The sequence below is a fragment of the Amblyomma mixtum genome, chromosome 10, assembly GCF_055824585.1.
Source record: "Amblyomma mixtum isolate Tamu chromosome 10, ASM5582458v1, whole genome shotgun sequence".
NCBI classification, from domain to species: Eukaryota; Metazoa; Arthropoda; class Arachnida; order Ixodida; family Ixodidae; genus Amblyomma; species Amblyomma mixtum.
In genome coordinates, this window is record NC_143021.1 from 59157706 (window position 1) to 59173102 (window position 15397).

The window sequence follows — 15397 nt, forward strand, 5'->3', positions numbered from 1 at the left end:
GAAATGCCTTTTCTTTTTGTATGTGATGTAAGATATATTATGTTGATTGCTTTTCCGGTTGCGGATAAACCGTACATTCTTATTTGTTCGATTTCTTTTTTGTTCTGTTCAAATTTTGAACTAAGTGCTTTGTATGTATGCTTCATATGCTTTCATTATCCCTGCCGCCGATGTAGTTTAGGGGAAGGGAACGTTGTCAAGCCGCAATATTGCGGCTTTTTTTCCCTCCTCCTGAGCCATGTGATTTTCTTTACATGTCTGGAATAAAGTTGACTTGACTTGACTTGCTCATCAAAAAATCCAGTAACACGGAACTGCGAACCATGTTCAGATGGTCGGAACAGAATAGCTATCAAACTTGCTAGACAGAAAATTTGAATGGTGGGTTTTTCGGAAGGAAGCATGTTCAGATGGGTCAGGTCCAGCCAAAAGGTACGCTACACAAGACAAAAGGATTGTCGGATACTGGCAACAATAAGAACTAAGACTTGTATTCAAAACACGGTACCGAATAATATGGTCGTGCTTAGGCCTAAAGTAGAGAAAGGAGAAAAGTATGCGTCAGATTTAACAGGAATTAGACCCTTTATCCTTCTAACTCCACATGGTGAATTCAGAGAGGAATCCGACTGCTTCGACCTCAAAGATTTCACTCGCACTCAATGCTTTGCTCGGCCTAGGATGAAAGCCTCAGTGTAATGGCCTGTATGTACATATGCCTGTGCATCTGCCACAGGAAAGGGAAGATCGATATTTTTTTCTGCCATAAACGATCACTCGGTGTGGTAACTGCCTGCCATCAACAAGCTGCCCTATTTCAGCACTATAAAAATTTGCTCCAGTGAACTGATTTTATATAAAACTTCTGTGCCGCATTTTGTTTCATCTTTCCCATATTCGGACACGCACAGTTTCTTTTTTCCGCAGGGCGAAAGTTGGGGCAAACAGCTTACTGTTTCGCTGGAGCTGAACGAACGACATTTGCGCCTTGGCGCTCGGGGACATGTTATACTCTGCTCTATATCCTGTGTATAAGGAGCGACATGAATGTTCGTTCTTTTGTTGTGTAAGGGGCTTTACTGGCAATAGGCGCTTGGCCGGGGCGACCAGGTGGAGAAGCAAAATTGCACGTCCAGGCTCGAACAGTCAGCGCTCTCGTCTCGCGCTAGGCGTTGGCGCTCCCGCTGCGGGCGGTGATCGTCTTCTTCTTTACAGTCGGCCCCCCGGGGAAAGAAGAGCCATCCTGACGACTTAAGGGGACGTCAATACGCATGGGTCGTAATGGGGCTTCAAGCGAGACATATGGACTGTCTCGCGCCCACGTCGTCGGTGATCTGGTGAAGGCGTTACAGGCTCAATGATGTAGGTAACCAGCCGCCGCGGTGGCTCAGTGGCTATTGTACTCGGCTGCTGTCCCGAAAGACGCGGGTTCGATCCCGGCCGCGGCGGCTGAATTTCTTTGGAGGAGAAATTCGAGGCCCGTGTACTGTGCGATGTCAGTGCACGTTAAAGAACCCCAGGTGGTCGAAATTTCCGGAGCCCTCCACTACGGCGTCTCTCATAGCCTTAGTCGCTTTGGGACGTTAAACCCCATAAACCAAACCAAACCATGTAGGTAACCGGGGAAGTACTCTCCAAGACGTGGTAGGGCCCATGGTACTTCGGAAGCAGCTAAGAAGAGAAGCCAGGTGAGGCAGGAGGAACACGGAGCCAAACAAGGGATTGTGGGGAAAAAGTGTCATTGTCATGCGTGCTGTCGAAGCGGTATTTTTGGCGTCCCTGGTCGGCGGATGTGAACGCCCGAGCGAGCTGCCGGCACTCTTCAGCGTGGCGAGAGGCTGCGGAAACAGTTGTGGATTCCGAGGAATCGGGCCGGTAAGGAAGAATGGTGTCAAGTGGGGACGAAGGTTCATGCCTGTAGAGCAGGAAAAATGGCGAAAAATCAGTTGTACTGTGAATGGCAGTATTGCAAGCGCAAGTGACATAGGGTAGTACCGCGTCTCAGTTGGAATGGTCCGCGGCCATGTACATTGACAACATGTCACCTAACGTACGATTAAAGCGTTCAGTAAGCCCGTTAGTCTACGGGTGGTAAGCCGTCGTGGTGCGATGGGTAACGTTTCATTGTTGTAGAACGGATGAAACGACTTCGGACAGGAATACACGTCCACGGTCGCCCAGAAGTTCACGTGGCGCTCCGTGGCGAAGTATGAAGCGGTGCCGGAGGAAGGCTGCAACATCCTGCGTCGTAGCAGAGGGAAGGGCAGCGGTTTCGGCGTACCGTGTCGGATGATCGACAGCGACAATGATCCAGCGGTTTCCTGTAGCCGTGTAGAGAAGTTGTCCCTTACAGGTCAATGCCAACCCGGCCGAAAGGCCTCGAGGGGCAAGCTAGAGGCTGTATGGGGCCGGTCGGATGGTGGTGACTAGGCTTGCGGCGTTGAGAGTCTGGGAAAGAACGGACGAATTTGCGGACGTAGCTGTACATACCGTGCCAGTAATAACGGAGGCGAAGACGTGTATAAGTTTTGAAAGCACCGGCGTGAGCGGCTGCTGGGTCATTGTGAAAGGCGGCGCACACTTCGGAACGTAAGTGCCCCGGGATCACAAGGAGCCATTTTCGGCCGTCAGAGATATAATTGCGGCGGTATAAGAGCCCATCGCGAATCTTGAAGTGGGCAGCTTGACGGCGCAGTGCTCGTGGGCCCGTCGTGACGGAAGGGTTAGAAAGCAAGTTTATAATAGAACCGATCCATGGGGTCCTTGATCTGCTCGGTGGCCATGGTGGTCATTGATAAGGAAGCGCAGTCGACGTGGGGAGAGCAAGCAGGTTCAGTGGTTAGAGGTGAGCGTGACAAAGCGTCGGCGTCGTGATGCTTCCGGCCAGAGCGATATGCCACATTAATGTCATACTCTTGAAGGCGTAAGGCCCACCGAGCGAGGCGTCCATTGGGTTCCTTCAGGGTGGATAGCCAACACAATGAATGATGGCCGGTAACGACGTCGAAGGGTCGGCCGTGCAAGTAAGGTCTAAATTTTGTGATCGCCCAAACGATTGCCAAACACTCTTTTTCAATCACAGAGTAGTTCAACTGCGACTTCGTCAGTGTGCGACTCGCGTATGCAACAACATACTCAGCAAAGCCCGGTTTACGTTGCGTAAGGACGGCACCAATACCAACGCCACTGGCATCTGTGTGGATTTCAGTGGGCGCATAATCCCGGCGGAGCAGCAAAATCGCGCGCCCAGGCTCGAACAGTCAGCGCTGTCGTCTCGCGCAATGCGTTGGCGCTCCCACTGCGGGCGCTGATCGTCTTCTTCTTTGCAGTCGCTTTATTTTCAGAATCATTATTGTTTTTGAAACATGACCTTTCATCTTATGAAGCGGTAGACTTAAGGGTCCTGTTCTGTAGAAACTCCAGCACCATCCTATGCAGTTGCAAGCGGTAACCAGGATTGGCGGAAAAGGTGGCTACGTCACAAGTTAAGCGGCGGTTTTGAAAAGTGATTAAAAGATACAGAACTGGTTATCAGAAGGTCTTAACCCCATTCAAACATCGTTAGGACATCTACAGCCGGGCCAAATGTTTACTGGCGTGCGTGACAGCCGCGTGTTCCGTGTGCCTGCAGCTTATGACGCTGCAAACATGTGGAAATATCAGACATAACCACAGGCTCGCTATACCCGTGCTTAAAGGGTCAGTCTACTCACCGAGATGAGTGTATAAATAATGACATATTCTGGTAGTTGGCACCCTATAACATCAATAACGAGGGGTCTGCGCCCGGTTTAGGCAGGAATTTATATTTTATTTCGGCGTTAAAAGTCGCGTAAAAAAGCATGGTGGCGACCCCAAACGTTCATTTTGTTCAAGAAAGTGGTAGTCTTTTTTTGTAGAAGCATAAGTGAATATACTACGTACCATTTGTACGCCCGATGTCAGAGAAACGCACGTTTTGTTCTAGTAAACTGTAGAAGGTACACCGCTCGCTTTTTCTGTAAATCACATGAATATTTATAGTTACACGTACGCAAAACGCAGGCACATTCCCACTTTTAGTTCAGCGTATGCTAGCAGAGACGCAAAAATAAACTCAGCCTATAGTGGCGCCATCTGGTCGTCAGGACGGGAACCACTGCAGTAAACAAACCGACTCTCCACTTAAGCCTAGGAGCGGCAGAATCGTCACTCTAATTATTAAAATAAAGCAAATTTATCTCTTATATGTTTTCTTATAGGCGAGATGAGACGAAGCGAAAGACAGGCGCCCCATTTATGGCCAGTGAACGCACTGAAAAAGGCAGCAACAACGAGAATTCAGACCGAAGCGAGAGGTCCGGCTTCGACGGGCGCCGCCATGTTTGTCGCCGCGCGGCGGAAATCCAGGTGGTTGCCAGATGAGACTACCATCTCATACAGATGTATTCCCACATTAATAAATTCTATTTTAAAATGTTCTACCGCACTCCTTGGCACCACAGCGGGCTAAACGGTAATTTGAATAAAGAGCTATCGGTTGCCGCAAAGAAAATATGGTCGATAAAATTCAGTAGACTGACCCTTTAATACTGAGCTTTCCGCAAGTTTGCTTTACCGCAAAACACAAGAGTGCAAAAAAGGGGTCGTCGAGCACTCCAGGTAAAGATTTGGACGGCTGTACGTCTTGCAAAAATTGAATAGCGCTGAAAAAAAGATTGAAGTGGTAAGTTGGGAACCGAACCCCTGACCGTGAAGTTGCAAGAAAAACAGGCAACCCACAGACCACGCAGGCACGCTCCTACAGCCTGGGGAAAGCAGGAATTTATATATATATCATGCGGTCTTTGACATCCGTGTGTCTGTAAGCATCAGAAGCCACTCACGGGACCCACTGACGTCGCATCACAACCTTAAAGCCACAGCGGAAGTGTCCGCAAAATTTTGGAAACAAAAACTTTCCTACCACTTTTAACGTTTATACCGAGAAGCCCTCGTCATACAGGCGCTATGCCTGCTATGCAAGGCATGCAGACACACTGTGGCTGCAGCTTTTTACATAGCGTTTAGACGCAGGCCTTATCATTTCAAAAGCGGGCGTCGACCGCTGCTTGTCAGTGGGAACGGAAGCATGGTCAGAATGAGACACTCTAAGTTTATCATCCTTCCTAGAAAAAATTGGCGCGAAGAGACGAAAGACGAGGTAAAGGTTGGACACCAAAAGCTGTACTGCGAAGTGCGTTACTCGATGCGTTAACCAAGTAGGTCAACTATCAGTTTTCCTTATCTCGCTGCTCTGCCCACGTTAGCCGTCCATTTCTTTGTTGTGAATGCTTCAAATCGAATGAAGCATTCATTGCTGAGTCTCTATGCCCTGCACTGAAGTAGCCCAGTTTCGTTCGCTGCGTTTGTGGCGAAGACGTCCAAAACAGCCCACAACCTAATGAAAGTACTGAGGCGAATAGCTTAAAATGGCCAAGAAACTATTGATGGGGGGCCACAATTGAAGGAAAGGAATATAGATTTTCACAGGCTATAGAGAAACTTAAGCAAGGCCGCATATCGTACAGGATAGGCCTAATAAACACATCCAGCAACTCGTTAAGAGTAACTTACATGTTTCAGAATCAGGCATCTAGACATTTATGAACTACGAGAAAACATTAGCCGCCTTGAAAAAGAAGTAGCAATGTTTCGCGTCCGACGTGGCGGCATTGAAGATCGTTTCCATTGCGACAGCCTCATCTTCTTTGAAATAAGTGGCAGTGCTTCGGAATCACCACTGCCGTGGGAAGAAACATTTTCACCAACTTATACTGCACCTGATCAGAGACATAGTAGCGGATGCCAATGAAATTGACCTATTCGCATCTTGAAGAACCGTGTTGGTAATTTCCCACCTGCAAAACTGAATAGCTTGTGTTTCTTCCAAGAGGTGCAGCGTTCAGGGTAAAGGACTGAATATGAGCGGGGATTTTCTTCTTTCTACCCAAAAAGCTGGAAAAAATCTGCTTGTGTGGTCTAAATCTATAATTTCAGCCTACGCTGCAAAGCCAAGGAGGTAATTTTCTAGAGATTCTTTTCCCTATACTTTCTTGCGCTGTTTTCTCGTTGGAAGCTGCCGTTTGCAACCTTAAAGTTAGACAGCCCACAAGTAGTGCTGTTTTGAACGTGCATTATCGAAGGCTGCACTGAAGATTACAAAAGCAAAAAAGAGCTGAAGGAGAATGCTCACAAAATGCAGCCCTGTTTGCAAATGGTAACTGCTTCGTTTTCAGTGAGCACGAGAATGTAGTTGTGGGGCGCCATCACGTAAACAAAATGGCGACCCCGTACCTATCAGTGGTGCTTTAAACTCTCTTCGATCTTTATATCTTTAAACACTCTTCGATCTGCACGTGGCAGCGGTTGTGGCTCAGCTCGAGCCAGTCGGCAGACCAGTGCAATTTCCTTTTCATCCTTCCTTCAGTCGCAACAACAACCTCTCTCCCGTGGCCGCGCCCAAAGGAACAAGAGGCTTCTTGGACATATCTACGTATGACCGAAATCTGTAAACTGCGGCCAGCTACGCTACAGCAATAACAGGGTCCTGGTAGGCTCGGCACTTATTCTTGGCACGAATCACTGCACAGAACCCTCAGGCAGATTGAAGGGACATTGGAGACGCGGTAGTTACGCAACTATGTATTTAACATGCACTAAACAACATACGCTACAATGCAAAACTTATCAGCAAAACCCACACAAACGCATTGTTAATTTGACACTGCTCGCAATGCCAACATACCCACAAGTAATCAATCCTCCCACCCCCGGTCCAGAAAGATTAAAAACAACAGTAACGGTGAAGTGCGCTGAGAGCTTGTTCTCAAGCCGTTCAAAGTCTTGTGGGTGTGCTTAGCGAAGGTTGAGCGCTGCTAGCTGTATGCGTTGTGTGCGTCGCAAAGGTGGAAGGCGTCGACGGCTCAGGAACCACCACTGAGCGTTGTAAGGTACCGGCATCGGAGTTTTCGTCGCAGTCAGCGTCAGAGCATTCTTTGGCGGTTACGGGTGGATGATGGAGTCAGCGTCGCAACCATAAGAACCCAGGAATAGACGCAGGCACAGCTGGTTCTTGCGGAAAACCCCGTAGAACGAACGTAAGCGCGAAACCAGAGCAGTAGCCGGCGATGCGCCCAGCAGCCGAGGCTTTCATCACCTGCTGGGAGCCCTTGATGTTCTGAAAACCGGCTGGAAGACAGAGACGTCCCCTCCGATGTTGCCACCTTCTTCGCTGCTCCTCTGCCCCCCTATACCACGTCATGTCACACGCTTTTATATTAAGGCGAAAGCCTTTAATGGCTGGAGCACATTCTATACTCGCAGATCGCATCACACCTCGACAATAACGCTTTCTTTTACGAAAAACAGCACGGTTTTAGGTCAGGCCATTCTTGCGAGTCCCACCTCTTTGAATTTACTATAGACCTTAACTTAAACTTAGATTCTTCTTTTCAAACCGACGTCATTTACCTGGATTTCTCCAAAGCATTCGATCGCGTTCCACACCGGCGTTTAATGACAAAACTCTCCTGCCTCCACATCGACCCTTTCATCCTGTCATGGATCGACTGCTTTCTCCGCGACCGCTCACAATATACAGTAATAGGCAACCATAGATCGTCAAATACCACAGTCATCTCTGGTGTCCCTCAGGGATCGGTGCTAGGACCACTCCTTTTTCTCATATTTATAAATGATCTTCCCAATGCCATATCATCTCGTATCCGTCTCTTCGCAGATGATTGTGTCCTCTACCGCCGCATATATACTCCCGATGATCAGACTCTGCTTCAACGCGACTTAAACCTCATAGAAACCTGGTAAGCAGACGAGGAAAGGGGAATGAGGGGCTCGTTATAAACAAGAGAGAAGCCAACAGCCACTGAAACCAAGGGGCACAGGGGATTTTTAATTGTATTTATTTATTTTGTGGTGTTGATCAATTTATATTACTGAATATGTTATCGCTTAAAGCTAAATGATTAGAAAAGCAGAAGAAAAAACAACCACATGCCGCCGGTGGGATCCGAACCCACGACCTCCGAATTACGCGTCCGGTGCTCTACCAACTGAGCTACGGCGACGGCTGTCAAACCTTCTGCTTTCGGGGGTATGTATGTTTACAAATAACCTAACCTTGGGAGTGTTCACCAGCGCCACCCACGTTCTTAAGCGGCGGACGTAGCACGTCCTGAGTTACCGCCGATGTGACGTAGAATGTCATCGAACGGCGAGGGTGGAAGCTGTGTGAGAACCCTCTTATGCTTCCTAAGGCATCAAGGCTGCCAGAACCGAGGCCCTCGTTAAGCAATTAAGCAGACGAGGAAAGGGGAATGAGGGGATCGTTATAAACAAGAGAGAAGCCAACAGCCACAGAAACCAAGGGGCACAGGGGATTTTTAGTTGTATTTATTTATTTTGTGGTGTTGATCAATTTATATTACTGAATACGTTATCGCTTAAAGCTAATTGATTAGAAAAACAGAAGAAAAACAACCACCTGGTGTACATCAAGGCTCATGCAACTGAACATTTCGAAATGCAAGTTCATGCATGTATCGAGAAAGCGAAATAACCTCAGCTATCAATATTCATTAAGTTCCACACCACTCTCCGAAACAGAATCATACAGGTGTCTTGGAATCATCATAAACAACAAACTAGCCTGGTCTGAGCACATTGCAAAAATTTGTACAGAAGATTCCAAAATGCTTGGGTTTATCAGACGATCCCTTGCTTTTTCACCCCATTATGTCCGACATCTCGCCTACGTAACATTCATCCGTTCCAAACTCGAATATGCCTCGGCGATCTGGAATCCCCATCAAAAATATCTAATCGATCAGCTTGAAGCCATCCAAGATCGCGCGGCCCGTTTTATCACATCGCAGTACGGCAGACAACACAGTGTAACTCTTATCAAGGCATCCCTTGATCTGCAACCCCTGGCACTTCGGCGTAAAATTTCACAGCTCTGTTTGTTTCACAAATTGTACTACACCTTCCCACAGCTAAGAAACTGTATTGCACCCGCCGCCTCGCACCTCACGACGACTTTTTAACTCTTTAAGTCTGCAGCGCATACACCGCTCCACAAACTCATTTAATAAATCTTTTTTGCCTAGCTCCATTACACTGTGGAATGACTTACCCGATTTCATAGTTAATGAAACAGAACCCAATAAATTCAGGCAGTTATTATCATCACATTTCAAGGGCTGAGTTATTTTGTCGTGTTTTTGAGTGTGTGCATGTGTGTTTTTTTTCTTATCTCTCTCCAAGTTGTTCTTGAGCTGCTGTGTCTTTCTCATGTTAATATCTTGATAATGTTCATGTTGACCATGAACCCTGTACTTTGTATTTCTTGTTGATTTTACTGACCACTGATTATGAAACGACCTCCCCCCCCCTTATGTAATGCCCTAAGCCAAGGGCCCTTAAGGGTAAATAAATGATGATGATGATACTGTCGTCCGTCCGTTAACAAATCGTGTCACACGCGTTCAACTCGGCAATTAAAAAACATAGATTAAAACCAATGGCAGCTTCAAATAGAGCAGGAAAAGATAAACCTAGCAGCCAAGTTTGATTACTCTAGAGTAATTAGTGAATTAATTATAGGCAAATATGTCCAAATTGCATCGAAATAGCGTGGACGTCAATATAGCCACGGCAACGGTTACGTCACATCCACTGGAAGTCGTCAGGGCATAGTGAAAATTGTCACAGAATGGTCGCAGAAACGTTGGATATGGGTCAAATTAGATCAAGAAATGTGTAACTAAGTGTAATTAACACTCCAGATCCCAGAAAGATGTATAAATTATTCTGTCCACATCGCAACAAGAACGGCACAGGAGACGAAAACACAAACAAGCACTCAATATACTAGTTTTCATTGAAGAACGAAAGGCCTATATATACAAACATTAAAGCACTTATCAAGAACGCAGAAGTTATTTGGAAGGCACGTGGGAGATTAGATACCTCAATTCCCTCTCGGATAAAGCAATGGAATGGCTGATGATACACCAAGTACCTTTCTGGTGAATATAAAAGGCCTCCATTATCTCGCATGTGACTTCATCGCTGTTCCGGAACAGGATGCGCTTGTTATTATAATCAGGTACGCATTTGCACTCCTTGCATAGAAACACACACTGGGCAGGGCTTTCCTTTCAGCGTGATCTTTTATATGCTTGCATAGGCATTTCCTGCAGTGGGCGCCTGTGTGGGAAAGGGTATCATTTTTCATTGCATTTCATGCTCCAATAGACCCTTGTTGACACATCGACCAGACTTCTAGGCAAGCTGTCACTGGAGCCTATGCAAACTCCCGACGCTTGCACAAAAGTCTCACCCTCCCTATCAACCGCTGTTGCAGACAGATAAAAGTACAATATTTCTAAAAAACTGTCAACTGCGACACCGCATTTATCACTAAAAGCACTTTCATCATTGTCCTGCGTAATGGAAATCTTGACAGCTTCCATGAGTTCACAATGTGGCAAGCAATAATACAGGTCCACCCCGTCAATGCTGACAAACATGCAGTTACCGGGTTTATCTGCCTTGAGAAATTCAACCAGAAAGTCCGAATTCGGAACCACTAAAGGGTCCGACGCGCACAAAGAATCCAGTTGTCTCTGAAGATACCCTGAAACGACATGCTGCGAATTCACCCATTCAGAGACGATGGAACGATAAGAATCCGGGTCCGACAAAATTACAAAGTCACACGTGAGATAATGGAGACCTTTTATATTCACCAGAAAGGTACCTTGTGTTTCAGCAGCCTTTTCATTGTTTTATCCGAGAGGGAACTGAGGTATCTATTCCAGATAACTTCTGTGTTCTTTACAAGTATTTAAATGTTTGTATATATACGCCTTTTGTTCTTCAATAAAAACTAGTTGACAGTCAGCGCTTTTTTGTGTCACGCTTTGGTCTCTTGTCCCGTTCTTGTTGCGTTGTGAAGAGAATCATGAATTCTTACCAACCCGCTAAAATTTGCGCCTTGCTGAAAGATTTATAATTTGGGTATCGATATAGCCACGGGAATGGTGTGACGCCACATCCACCGGAAGTCGTCACGGCATAGTGTCCTCGGCTTTCGCCTCTCAACACTTTAGTTGCCAAAGTGCCATCGCAATTTTTATGCATGTCATCTGCCTTTTCTTTGAATCCTGTACCTTTTTGCCACGTCCTTATTTCACGTCATCATCTTCTTCTTCCTCTTAAAACATGGCAACTCCCTCGTCAGCCTCTTTTTTGACCTCCATGACTCTTGCTCGTCAGTGTTCCTCGATATCTTTCTCTTCTTTCATCCCGTCTCCTCTTGTATGTGCAATCACGGCAAAAGCACAAATGAGGCAGTACTGGGGACATGAACTGGGCACCACTTGAAGCGCGGGAATCTCGGAGTAAAATATGCTGTGATGAATGCCTCAGTGGATTGGACGATAGGAGGCAGCAGCTAAGATATTTAAATACTTACACAGGAGTGTGGACTCAAAGGGGAGGAAAAAGGACTAGAAAACAAATCGGTATGTTTTCATGAAGCCAAGACGGAAGAATGAACAGATTTAAACCGCAAGTTAAAGATGCAATGGGCAAGACCTGGATTAATATAATAAAAAAAACTTATTTTAGACCTGTATAAAAATTGGAAAGTAAAAATCAGGAAGGAATCGTTCCTTGATGCCTCAAAAGACAGCGCCCGGCCATTTGAAGCATGTCAGTGCGCCTTAGAACGTGAAGGTATCTCCACTGAACGGGATCCTTGGCGCTATTTCGGTAATGTCGTAGGGGTTGCCAATAGCTTAAACAAGATAAAGCTTTTCTATCTCCTTTCTTCACAACAATAAACTCAATTAAAATTTTTTTACAGCTCTCCGCTGAATCAAACTACGCTTAATCATTATAAACAGCATTCGTGCACTATTCTTTCTTCTTGCTCACAACATGCTCTCCTTACATGCGGGTGTAATCTGAAGTACCCGGTTTTCTGTATTGGCTCTTTCCACTAATGTTTGCTTCCATGGCATAGCTATATCTCAATGCGAATGAAAATAACATGCTCGCAAACTAAAAAAAAATCACCACGCCAATGCCCCTCGGAAAGTTTAAGACTGTAGCTTACAAATACTTTTTGATGCAAACGCCTTGCAAAACATTCTCACATGGCTGCGGGGAAAGACTTGGTGAACGGCCCGCGTGCTCGGTGCTCAGCGCATAGTAAGAATAGAAAGTGTAGATTCTTGGGCAGGTATAGGGAAACTACAAATGAAACATGAACGGTCGCGGCTGGTTTTAGCATTGTTCCCACATGAAAGAGCTGAATTTGTGCGTTTATCATTTTCAGTCATTGTTTGCTAACTGGACAACTACGAAATGACTGGCGACAGCACCAGTTGCACCCATCTGCATAAAAGAGAATCGGTTCTTATTACAAACTTGTCCTAAATCTTTCACGTCTCATTATTGCAAACTAAAGGTTGGTTTATTGGTTTATGGGAGTTTTGCGTCTCAAAGCAACTCAGACTATGTGACACGCCGTAGTGAAGGGCTCTAGAAATTTCTACTACCTGTGGTTCCATAACGTGCATTGACATCACAGAGTACTTGATTCATATTGCAGCGAAGAAGCACACACACACACAGAAGGAACACACAAAAAACACGGACGAACGCTGCTTTTTGCGTGTTCCTTCTGTGTGTGTGTGTGCTTCTTCGCTGCAATATGAATCAAGAATGTTACCGACTTGCCCAAAAACGTGTTTCACTGAAGTAATCGCAGAGTACATCGGCCTTTAGCACTTTGCCTCCATCGAAATGCTACTGTCGCGGTTGGGCATTATAAAAATGGTCTATAGACAGTCTATAGACTTCTTATTGACTCTATTGATTTCCTTTAGATATTGGTTTTTGTCTATTCATTGTCTATAGACTGTCTGTAGAAAAACGTCTACTAAAAGTGTATGGCCATAAATGTATAGATTGTCAATAGACTGTCTATGGCATTTGTATTGCCTATAGACAGTTCTCTAAGATTTGTCTATGGACATTCCATAGACTTTATAGCCAGAAGTCTATAAACAGTCTATAGACTGTCTAAAACTTTCTTTTTGTAAGGGGAACGCGCGCGTGCGGCCGAGATCGAACCCGCCTCATTCGATTCAGTAGCCGAGCGCCATAACCACCTAGCCACTGGGGCGTCTCAGACTAAGGAAACATGAGGTTGCTCTGGAATTAATGAATTTTTAGCAGTCCATTCCATCTTCGATAGTTTCCAGCATAGATCCTGAAGAGGGTGGTACACCGCACCGTTAGACTACTAGTGATTCATTCGCTTGCATCTACACTCTATAATAATGGTCAAATTGGTTTGTTCTTTTCAGATTACAGCAGACGTTTCATTCCAGTCGCTTATCTCCACCGTGTAAGAATATATTCGGGGTTTGATAATCACCGCCGGGCACGGCTGAGAGCCCGCTGCAGTGAAGGTAGAAGCAATACGAGAGGGTACATGGAAGCGCGTTCCATCCACCCTTCGCGAAACGCTGCGCCAGCACACGACCAGAATAGGCGGCACCAGGCTCATGCGCGGAGAAATCAGCAGCCGATGCTTGCTGGGCGTGCGCTTCTGCCGCTGATTCTCGCCGCGTCTCGGCGACAGCAGTTCGCGGTGTGCGGCGGTCACGTGCTCCTCTGTTCCCTCTCGTATTGCTTCTACCTGTACATGCGCTGACCGCAATGCCGCGTGGTATTGCGTGCGTGTACGCTGAGGCGGATAACGGCAGGTGGCTGCGGAATATCTTCCGTCGAATCGAGTGGAGCACCCGGGCGGCGCCATTTGGCGCATTGCGAGGCCAACCACCGCACTTAGGACATTGTTGTGATCGCAGTTTTCTCCATACAGCGCAGACTGGCAAATCGGCTGCTCCAAGTGCCTAAAGAAGCGTTCCGCCGCAGCTGATTACATTATTTTTTTCTAGATTGCAGAAAGTTCAGGGAAGTTACAATGCTAAATTAAATTACGAATACCCAGCTGCATAACTTGCGTGACTTCTGAATCCTCCCCAGTAGCACAAGGTGGTGGGCTCATGCGGGTTCGACATGGGCAATGAGGGCTGGTGGCTGTCCGCAATAAACCCACATGGGTCCCCCGTGGGTGCAGTGCTGGCACAAAACGCATGGGCTGCCCACTTCGTGCCTGAATGTGACCCTCGTCGGCTAAGCATGGCTTAAAGCAGACTGGGCAGCACACCTAGGTCCCACCACAGATATATGCGGGCTAAGATGCGGACTCTATTATGGTGAAGTGCGGGTAACCCCAAATGGGGCTGCCAGTACATCACCATGAGGGAGCTGCCATAATTTTGTGTGGGCAAAGAGCTAGTATTCCCGCCTGGAACCTACATGAGTCCCACATAGAAAATACAGGGACTAAACTTTCGGCTTTACAGTGGCGCAGCGTTTCAGGCATGCAGTTTGGGCTGGCTGAGCGACACCTGCGATGGTCCCGCATGGGTTGGGCATGGGCACATTTGCCATTCCCCCTTCTTGTTCGCCTGTATCCTAAATCGGGTACGAAAGGGCTAATGATCGGTTGCATGCAGTTCGTGTGCATGAAAGATGGGGCTACAAGATAGTGAAGTGCGGGCACCCCCAATAGAGGCTGCCCGTGCAGCACCTTGACGGGGCCAGTTAGGCTGTGTGTGGTCTAACACCTGTATTACCGCCTCTAGCCTGCGTGGATCCTGCATTGAAAATACACAGGCTGGGCATGGGCACATTTGCGATTCCAACATCTTCCCCGCCTGTATTGTACATATCTGGTAGAAGAAGGTCAAGCGTGGGCTGCGCAGTGACAAAACATGCAGTGTGCGCATGAAAGACGCGGGCTGCATGAAGGTGAATTGCGGCAACCGCCATAAGGGCTCATATATATCTGCTAGCAGAATTCGTAAGACCTGCGCAGATTACAATGGGCTTCACTGTGCAGAAACATCATGTGCCATTAGCGAGTTGCCGAGGAACACCTATCGAGAGTCCCACGTACATTAGTTGTACACGGGAAGAGTTGACATTTTCACATTTAGCATGCCTGCATATCCTACATCAGATGTAAAAGGGCTAAACGTGCCCAAACAGCAAGACCTTGCATGTTTCACGCTTGTGAAGACCAGCTCTTTGAACGTCATCATAACAAAAGAACCCGCTTCTTTACCTGAGATTTTTTCGTGCGTCTTTTACATTTATGGCATTGCATTTTTTTCTGGTGTGCCACTGTCGCCACGGAGAAAGCTGCCAGCATAAGGTTTCTTCCTTGTTTTATAGCTCTGCAATTACGCCAGCACAACAAGCTCTTTCA

The 15397-nt window shown here is 46.8% G+C and overlaps 1 non-coding gene across 1 annotated transcript; it reads right to left on the reverse strand.

Annotated features, from left to right (window-relative positions):
* Positions 1-8032: 8032 nt before the first annotated feature.
* On the reverse strand, positions 8033-8105 carry TRNAT-CGU (transfer RNA threonine (anticodon CGU)). Its single transcript has one exon. It is a non-coding gene; the product is annotated as a tRNA-Thr (tRNA).
* Positions 8106-15397: the final 7292 nt, after the last annotated feature.